Source organism: Chamaea fasciata, unplaced genomic scaffold (assembly GCF_029207755.1).
Source record: "Chamaea fasciata isolate MVZ Bird 193981 ecotype frontalis unplaced genomic scaffold, bChaFas1.0.hap1 SCAF_6, whole genome shotgun sequence".
Lineage (NCBI taxonomy): Eukaryota > Metazoa > Chordata > Aves > Passeriformes > Sylviidae > Chamaea > Chamaea fasciata.
The window spans coordinates 28,064,308-28,071,363 of record NW_027094091.1 but is presented as its reverse complement, the minus strand read 5'-3'; the positions used below and the strand labels follow the sequence as shown (position 1 = coordinate 28,071,363).

The 7,056-nt window shown below is 36.3% G+C and overlaps 1 protein-coding gene across 1 annotated transcript in view; it reads left to right on the top strand.

Moving 5' to 3' along the window:
- The first annotated feature begins 2,578 nt into the window (after window positions 1-2,578).
- The window catches only part of DLC1 (DLC1 Rho GTPase activating protein), a 257,450-nt gene continuing 252,972 nt past the window's right edge, over window positions 2,579-7,056 (top strand). Inside the window, exon 1 of the mRNA XM_066185796.1 lies at window positions 2,579-2,729. The gene's annotated coding sequence lies outside the window, so the exon portion shown is untranslated. The remainder of the gene's footprint in view (window positions 2,730-7,056) is intronic.

The window sequence follows — 7,056 nt, the reverse complement described above, 5'->3', positions numbered from 1 at the left end:
CTAAGATCACCCAGCCTGCAAAATGTGACACGTTAGCTCAGTGTCCTGCTGCTGTATTTGACAGTAGGAGGTGGTAAAAACTATGTATGTAGTAGTCACTGGAGCCTAGAAGGTTACTTCATCACTACCCCAGTTTGTGAAACTTGAACTGAAAGGCATTCGGTTGTGCACTCAGGTCTGAATCACAGAGAATTCTGTTTCATTTAATGGTTAAATCCAAGCCTTGAGACTCATGATAATTACACAAACTGCTTTATTTGGGCCAACAAAAGATTATGAAGTCTGAAGTTTAACTTGAGGACAAGAGGACAAGAAGAAAGGTTATTTTTCATCTTGTCAGCATGCTAAGATGACGGTGATGACAGATGATTTCCAGACATCTTCTGGTACAACTTCACAAGAATACCTTTTCAATACTATCTCTTTTTAACTACAGCTGAGGAAATATGTGTTCAGACATCACTTAAAGTTCAGCTGAACCTTGAATGACAGCGCTGTTCTGGAAAAACTTTGGTGTGGCACCATCCATACTTCGCCAGAGAAATGTCGTTCTAGAATTCTTTGTGGAAGAAACAATATCTGCATTTGGGAGACATTTAACACTCACCTTTAACTTTTTAGAGCCATTCGCAGAAGGATTTTAAAATTCAGGATTTTAATAATTAGATAATACTGGAAGAAACAGTCATGAGCACTGTTGCTCTCAGATTATTAAACTCAGGAAACTAATCTTGACACTGAGAGCAATGGAAGTTTCACATAGGCATGAAAGCGCTGATTTCACTTTGGACATTTAATTTCTGCTCAAGCTGCTTTCTTTCTTTATTTTTCTTGATCTAGAGCAGTTGATTTATAGTTTGTTGGTTAGACAAAAGTAATTCTCATGGTGGTTGTTTTAAGAGTGGTTGGGTTTTTTGTTGTTTTTATTTTCTAATCCAGTACCTAACATGAATGGGAATGCCTGAGGCTGTCACTGTGTAATGGATGGTGTATAATATGCACGTGCTCTGACGCTTAAAGGGAGTAAGCCTGCAAAGATTTGAGAGATGATAGTTAGCCATTTAATTACAACAGATGAGAAAAAAATACTTCAGTTTAGTTATAAATTTTATTTCCAGCTTGTCCTACTGACAGACTAGAGGGAAAAAGCAATAAAAACTGTGTTTCCATCTTGCCCACCTAAGTACATAATGATCAAAGCTTTAGGAGAAGAGAAATGCAGCCTCAATTTAAAATTAATATATCTTGAATCTTGAAGGTGTGTTGCCATAACAGCCAACTTCCTTTTACATGGAGGAACTAATCTTTACATGCTGATCCAGCAGAGATATTTGTCACCTTCATATTACGAGATGATTCAATGCACAATTAGAGACTTATGTCATGACAACATTAGGGCTGACCAAAATGTAAGTTAGTACTGATGAGTTATGAACTATGCTGCATCTTACATAATGTCTTACTTTCAAAAAGAAAAAATGTGTTCAGATTAACAGCAAAATTATGGATTGTAGCAGTAAACAAACATGATTCTGTTACACTCTTTGGCAGCTGAGGCAAAGTGATATCGTCAGCTCTGCCTTGCATGCCCCAAGTCACATGTTGTTTGTGACTCATTTCATTTCTACAACTGCCTCTATTGTTTTGCAGAGCAGAACAGTACAAAGGGATGTCAACTGAAACACAAGAAACAGCTATTGCATTGTTAGACGGAAAAAATAAATTTATAAGTAATTCATGCTTCTGTCTTTTATCCTCTCTCTCTAAAGACTATGAAACTGTTCTTGGTAAGAGATACTTCTCTTGTTTCTCATGAGGACAGCAAATAAACCCTACATTGTTTCTTTAGGTATAACTATTCCTATTTTAACTTACTTTCAGTTAGTGGTTACTGCAGGTAAAGCAGCTCATAAGGGAAGGGGAGTGGACTGTGATAATATCTGAATGACTAGCAGCTTGAAAGCTCTAGAAATGCGATGAAATAATCAATTGACTATATGAAAGTTGAGTTTCTTGCCTGGTAGTTGTGGTACTGGAAAGGAAGAATCATATTCCTGCTTTGCTTTCTACTAGGTGCTCTACAGTTTTGGCCAAAACAAAGAAGCTTGCAGAGGTGAGGCAGAAGCTGAGGAAAATTTGGTTCAGAATTTATGAAAGATACGTATTTTCTAAAGGATTTGCCAGAACAATATCCATTGCTTGCTTACTCGTTATTTATCACTTGCAGAAATGCTGATTTTGGTTAAATGTAAATGGTGGTGGTTGACAGCCAAAATATGGTTAGGTTGCTGTTCAAACAACAAATCTGCCTACTCAATATTTAAAGAACAGTATCAATATTATCAGTGTTAGCCTATGAGAGATGCTTAGCTGTCATACCTTTTGCAATGACAATTTTTTTTTTTTGCAATAGCTGTAGGTAAATGCTTTAAAAATGGAAGTTGTTGATATTACCACAGAGTGATTAAAAGTAATACTACTCATGAAAGACTTAGAGCAGCCAGGATCTGTTTCTGGGAGCTGGAGTGTCAGGTACTGTCTAATATTTGCTCCAGTTATTGTTATCTGGTGTCAGTAGGTGTCAGAAATGATCTCTGTGTCCTGACACAACAGGCAGTGATTGCAGAGTGCTGGGTGTCATTTTTGCTTTCCATTACACACAGGACTGGAGGATTTAAGCTGTTCTATGGAAATACAGATAAGGAGACACAGCAACACCGGGCATAAGGGTAAAATCATCTTAATTAGTTCTTAAACCATGTTGTAACATTTTAAGAGGGCATTTTGGTGCCTCAGCATATCTGTAGCCTGTCACAGTAGGTTTGATGCTTTTTGTTAGTGTTTGTATCAATTATTTTTTTATCCAATTTTCTTAAGTTGTTTTCCAAGGTTTAATAACTTTAGATTAAAGAGATTAATATACTTACCACTGTCCCATAACTTACTGGTAGATATGTATGTAAAGTTGGAAAAAAAGTGCTACCCAACTGGAGTTGTGAGTAAAACAATTATCTATTTCTTATATCTTGCATGGCTGACACTTGAGAAGAGGGATGATTAAATGGAAGACATACTGACATAAAGATGAAGTATAAAAATATATTGTATTGGAATATTCTGTTTTACTAAGACCTGATGATCTGGATCCTATTAAATTGCATGACGATATTTATGTTTGTCATATCCAATATAAGATTAATTTATATCCTTGAATTGCTAATGAAAGTGATGTACAATAGATATTTGGCAGGATGTGTGTAATAAGGTTTAAAACTAGTAAAAAAACAAGCAAATATCAACAGCTGAATCTTCTCAAAAATTATTGCTGAACAGGGTTTTTGCATTTCTCTTCTGAGGAAGCTCCTTTCCTACTCCAGGGTTTCATTTTTGCTGTAGCTGTGAGAACTCAGAGTAGCAATCTTATAATCTATCTGCCTTAAATCTTGCTGGCAGGGAAGATGAATTCTAAGAGTAACATCATTAATTACCATTCTTCTAATCTATGTTGACTTTTATAAAGATTTGAAAATATAGGGCCTTTCAGGATAGGTGGCAAGGTGTTAAATCTCAAAGGAAATGTCATATATTTGATGATCTCTGTGTGATCACAGAAGTTATATCTTAATTAGACTGCAAGATCTTCTCGAGGAAGAGCACATAGAACACAGTGTCCTGGGATAAAGCATGTAATCAAAGTGGGGTTTTGTATTTGAAAACTGTGTAGTAACCTCATATTTCTCCTTCAGAATCCTGTCATATGAACCTAACTGGATGTGATGGTATGTTTCCACTTTGTTTCTGACACTTGAAAACAGTTGTGGAAAAACTACTGAAAATCTAGGCAGGAGGTAGACATGTAAATATTATCTGGTAGGAACAACTCCCTTGGGAATGTGAAGCACTGTACAGAGTTCTGTGAAAATAAATTTGGAAAAAAAAAAAGCAGAGAAAATAACAATACGGCTGAATGGATAAAGTCCAGATGTTAATTTGCAAGACAACTCTCTGAGTAAGTTATAATTAGAATATGAAGGCCAAATACATGATGAATAAAACTTATAACAGTCTTTGTCACTAAATAAAAAAATATTTCCTTTCTAAACATCTGCTTATGTTCTTTATCTTGCTTGTTTCATCTCTTTTCTTGGTCTTGCAAGCTATGAAGTTGCAAGATGTCATGTTACTGTGGAGTCCACCATAGAGCACCTGAAGCTGTAGCCTTTAAGCGATAAATAGATAATAATTCTTCTGTGCACTCTTGTGACACATTGAATTCTGAGGTGAATAAATAATGAAGGAGGGGAGAGAGAATGGAAGGGGGAGATGGAGGAAGTGCCAGGCCTGCTACTTCTGGGCCCCAGCCTGGTTTCTTAGAATATGAAAGCAGTTTAAGCTTTCTTTTGGTTTTCTGGTTTTCTTTCTCTGGTTTTCTTTTTCTTTCACTAAGGATAACTTAGTAAAAATCAGTTTGGGAAAAAATACAAAGCTTTTGAAAATATGATGGAAGTTATGGATACAGCCTCCTTCATGTAGGATATGTACCTAGGAACAATGTTCAGTAGTACAGAACTGTATTTAAGTTGCACTTTGTAGCTAACAAACAGAAAATATCTGCTAATAAATCAAGTGGTAAATCTGATGGGGTTTTTCTTTTTAATCTTCTACAGTTATATTAGCAACCTGATGGTGTGGTGGGGAGCACTGTGTGGAACATATCCACTTCAATGAAACCCTAAGTGTCCTATGTGGTATGGTTATGAAGCAGTTCTGAAGTATGATCTTGGAATCTTAGGAAAAGTTAGGGTGGAAGTGACTTTTGGAGCTATCAGCTAAAGCTCTTTTTTAAAGAAAGGCTAAATTTAAAGTTAGATCAGGTTTTTTCACTTGTCTTGCAAGTGTTCAGATATGGAAAATCCAAACTGCTCTGGACCCTTACTTTGGTGCTTAACTACTTTCATTATTTAGATTATTTTCTTTATATCCAATATAATTGCTCTTGTTGTTACTCACCACTGTCACCTTGACCTTTTGCTCTACTTGTCTGAGCAGTGTTGAATTTCCTCTGTATCTCTCCTCATGGAGTGCAACCAGTTTCTCCTTAACCACCTTTTTCTAGCCTCAATTTCCTCAGCCACTTCTCACCAGTGCCAGGTGAAGGGGAATGACCTCTTATTCCACTGGCAGTTCTCTTGCTACAGCCCGGTGAGTACAGTTATTATACTGTTTAACGCAGCTCCTCTGCTTTGTGGCGTCGGGGAGCGGTGGGTTTAACTGCTTGTTTACACATCATCTCTTAAAGAAAGTCCATTCTGTGTATTTAAAAAAAAAAAAAAAAAAGGCATCAAACCATTAAACCACACCAAAAAACCTGGAAGAACCCCCAACAAAGCACACTACCATCTGTTACCCATTATTCAGTCTTCGCATTTTCTGCATTTTATGCAATTTTTAAATATTTTTTCTTACTGCTTCTTGGAATATTGTTAGAGTATACTAAAATTTATTTCTTCACTATTTAAAATTAGGTTTTAATGCATTAATTACACAGAATATAAAATCTTAAAATCAGTTAGTCTTCTACCGCTTAATTCAGTTAGTTCCCTCAGCTCCTAGAATGACTGTGAAATGAATGTGTTTAAGATTGCATATATTTAAAAATGCACTCAACCCGAAACTTATGACAATAAAAGCTAGAGAGATGAGAACTTAAAGACGAAAAGAGAAGAGAAGAGAAGAGAAGAGAAGAGAAGAGAAGAGAAGAGAAGAGAAGAGAAGAGAAGAGAAGAGAAGAGAAGAGAAGAGAAGAGAAGAGAAGAGAAGAGAAGAGAAGAGAAGAGAAGAGAAGAGAAGAGAAGAGAAGAGAAGAGAAGAGAAGAGAAGGAGAAAAGAAAAGAAAAGAAAAGAAAAGAAAAGAAAAGAAAAGAAAAGAAAAGAAAAGAAAAGAAAAGAAAAGAAAAGAAAAAAGAGTCTCTAATTATTTATCTTAGTTCTGGTTTTGGCTTTAATTTTGGTTTTAATTTTCACAGAAACCAGGAGAGCAAAAAAATTCCCCTTCTCAAAGGTCACTAAGAAAAATTTGAGATGGAATTCATGGGAAACAGGAAACTCAGGGAATGTTTCAATATTTTGATATCAGTCTATGAAAATCAAAGTGAAAGTATTTATAATCTGTTTAGTTATTCATGAGAAATGCAGAAGCTTCTGCACTATAAAGATTTATGAATACTTTCAGTGTTTTGAAGCAAGATAGCAAAACTGTTGTTCATTGTTACTTATGCCATGTAGCCATGGATTTAGATTTATTCCATGAAATAATTATTAGTTTTACTTGTGTCTGAAGGTCGTTCTGTTTTTTAGAGTTGTTTGGTTGGTTGTTTTTTGGCAGGTTCTTTTCTGGCTGCAGGTGGATGGGTATGGCTCATGGGTTTTGGTGGGGGGTTTTGGCTTGCTTTAAGAACAAGTATTCTGAAACAGAGCATGATGGCTGAAAACTTGGATCTGTTCAAATCAATGATACAGGGATATTGAGGTACCCTCAGTATCACAGCATCATGACTTTGTCCAGTAATTACTTTAACCGCCTATAAGTACATGAAAGCTGGAGCTTGATTTCAGGAAGATGGGCTCTCATGAGTTTAATCTCAATCTGTCCATCTTTACATGAGATTTCAGAACTCTCTTCCTCCTCCTTTCTGAGCTTTCACCTCAGAAGATGATTTGGACTGCAGTCTGCATTCTGCAGCATGATGTATGGTTGAAAGCTTTGCCAGTCTACACAGCTGTCCAGTGATGGTCAACAACCAGCACTGTGGTTGAATACACTGCTTGAATTTGAGCTTTTTGTCCAGCAGAGTCTTAAAGTTTCCGGGATGGAAATTGCAGTGTCCTTGGGTGATTTGCTCCAGTGTTTCCTGAAGGAGCAAGATGGTCTTATGTTTCAGCTTGAACCTCCTTGACCTCCTTGACTTAAATTTTTTGCTCCGGCAAATCATTCTTCCTGCTCTCAATTTCTCTTGCCTGTAAAAAATTCTTAACACCTATGCTCGTCAACACTTA